At 57.2% G+C, this 2,500-nt stretch overlaps 1 non-coding gene across 1 annotated transcript in view; it reads left to right on the top strand.

Moving 5' to 3' along the window:
• The first annotated feature begins 1,834 nt into the window (after window positions 1-1,834).
• The window catches only part of LOC126328416 (small subunit ribosomal RNA), a 1,893-nt gene continuing 1,227 nt past the window's right edge, over window positions 1,835-2,500 (top strand). The window contains exon 1 of the ribosomal RNA XR_007561914.1: window positions 1,835-2,500. This exon is cut by the window's right edge and continues 1,227 nt beyond it. This is a non-coding gene — a ribosomal RNA (small subunit ribosomal RNA).

Raw genomic sequence — 2,500 nt, 5'->3', positions numbered from 1 at the left:
TGTAACGTCACAGGAATGTAGCTTTGCCTAACAGCAACCCTCTGAACATAGTTCACTGCTTGGATCCTCTGGTGTCATGTGTATTTCTTGATGCCATGGTGCGTACCCTCACATAAAGGTCTTTCGAGTGTTGCGTACTTTCTACACAGTCCCGCTAACCACTGGAAGGGTGTACCGCTACAGAACGAATATCGCCCTCCCCTCCTGCCCTTCCAAGCTGGTCGGTCAGGCGTTTGTTTGTGAAATGAGCCTTGCAGCTGTTCAGTTGCATTCGGTTGTCGATGCAGTCAGTGTACGTTGTGGTACGGCCTGTGTGGACTGTCCGCTGATGTACGCGTAACCCACACTGATCATCCGTCGTTACGTACTGAGTGACATAATGTGGCACATGCTTGACCGTACACCGGCTGCGCCCTACAATGGCGAATCATAAGGGCCATATGTTGTGCACGATGCTACTTGTCTCGTCTCCCCATTACAGCGAGATTGCACTGTTGTACGCCGTACAGACATGTGGTAGGTAGGTACGGACGAAAGTATTGCATGTTGGCCCCCCCCCCCCCCCCCTCCTCCCTCTGCCGGGAATCAGCGTGAGCCGTCTGTTGATGTAGCGACGAGGGTTTTCCTATTTAATCGTATTGCCCCACACAACATGATAGCACGGTGGACCGCGTTCCACATCTGCGACATGCTACAGAGGCCGGTTGACAGTCGACCGCGCAAGGGACATTGCACACGTGCGCGGACCATCTTCCACGTGTTCTCTCGTGTACATGCCGCAGTGTGTATGTGGGCTGATGTAGCGTGTCGTGACACATAACATGCAGGCATGCCAGAATCGTAGATTTCGCAAATGTAGATTGACGTATACGTTTGCTGCCAAAGATCCGCAAATGAACTGGAAATCAGTTGTTGAGCGGTTGTTCGCGCTGCAGGTGCATCGGTGATAGCGACGATCGGTACATCTATGAACCGGTTGTTTCGGCGGTACCCGCCATGCCCCCGAACCTGAGTTGGCCATGTGGGTATGAAGCGATACGAGGCTGTGGCTTGGCGGGACAGTCCCCGGCCGGTGAGGGGGGGCCGCCCGGCGTGCTGGCCGCGCGCTGCGTGAGCGCACGCACTACAGCCGGCTGGTGGGGGGCGCCCAGTGGCAGGAGCGCCGGCCGACGGGCCCGGCTGGCGTCCCAGCTATGCGCCGGCGCACCCTGCGCGCGGCGCCAGGCGGCCAAAGTGGGTTCTGCCGAGCCCGGTGCGAAGCGCGGTGGACATCTGCAGTGTGCTGGTCCGATTGCGGACTGTGTGCGTTGAGGATGCGCCGCCGCCCGGCACTCGGCGTCGCGACGCCGTCTGCTGCTCGGTCGCCCCCAGCGGTTCTCGCAGGTGGTTTGTATCGCAGCTCTGCGGACGTGTTGGCGCGTGCGCTGTGCTGGGAGAGTTCGCTTCTGCACCCAAGTGGGGCTTTGCCCTTCTGTGGCGCTGGCGTTGGAGCTGCCGGTCACCGTAGGTGGCGCGTGTTGTTTCCCGCCGGCAATGCCACGACAGCACGCTCCCGGGCCTCTGTCGGCAGCGGCAAGCTCAGTTGGGAGCACGGGTGTTCGCACTGAAAGCGTCTACTCGCCCATCTCCGGGCGATTGCGCCTCTCTCGAACCCGACCAAGTACTTAGGACGGCGCTGCGCGCCGCCGGGACCTGAGAGGGTTTCGAGGTGTATCGTGCAGGGGAGCTCAGCCTCCTCCTGTTTGCAGAATAATTGAGCGGACGCTTGCGTGTTCGCGCGGGCCCTCGGGACACACTCCCGGGCGGCCGGCTGCTCAGCTCTCGTTGACGCAGCTCCCTGGTTGATCCTGCCAGTAGTCATATGCTTGTCTCAAAGATTAAGCCATGCATGTCTCAGTACAAGCCGCATTAAGGTGAAACCGCGAATGGCTCATTAAATCAGTTATGGTTCCTTAGATCGTACCCACGTTACTTGGATAACTGTGGTAATTCTAGAGCTAATACATGCAAACAGAGTCCCGACCAGAGATGGAAGGGACGCTTTTATTAGATCAAAACCAATCGGATTGGCTCGTCTGGTCCGTTTGCCTTGGTGACTCTGAATAACTTTGGGCTGATCGCACGGTCCTCGTACCGGCGACGCATCTTTCAAATGTCTGCCTTATCAACTGTCGATGGTAGGTTCTGCGCCTACCATGGTTGTAACGGGTAACGGGGAATCAGGGTTCGATTCCGGAGAGGGAGCCTGAGAAACGGCTACCACATCCAAGGAAGGCAGCAGGCGCGCAAATTACCCACTCCCGGCACGGGGAGGTAGTGACGAAAAATAACGATACGGGACTCATCCGAGGCCCCGTAATCGGAATGAGTACACTTTAAATCCTTTAACGAGTATCTATTGGAGGGCAAGTCTGGTGCCAGCAGCCGCGGTAATTCCAGCTCCAATAGCGTATATTAAAGTTGTTGCGGTTAAAAAGCTCGTAGTTGGATTTGTGTCCCA

Source organism: Schistocerca gregaria, unplaced genomic scaffold, assembly GCF_023897955.1.
Source record: "Schistocerca gregaria isolate iqSchGreg1 unplaced genomic scaffold, iqSchGreg1.2 ptg001129l, whole genome shotgun sequence".
NCBI lineage: Eukaryota > Metazoa > Arthropoda > Insecta > Orthoptera > Acrididae > Schistocerca > Schistocerca gregaria.
The sequence above is the reverse complement of the archived record's forward strand: the minus strand, read 5'-3'. Positions and strand labels throughout refer to the sequence as shown.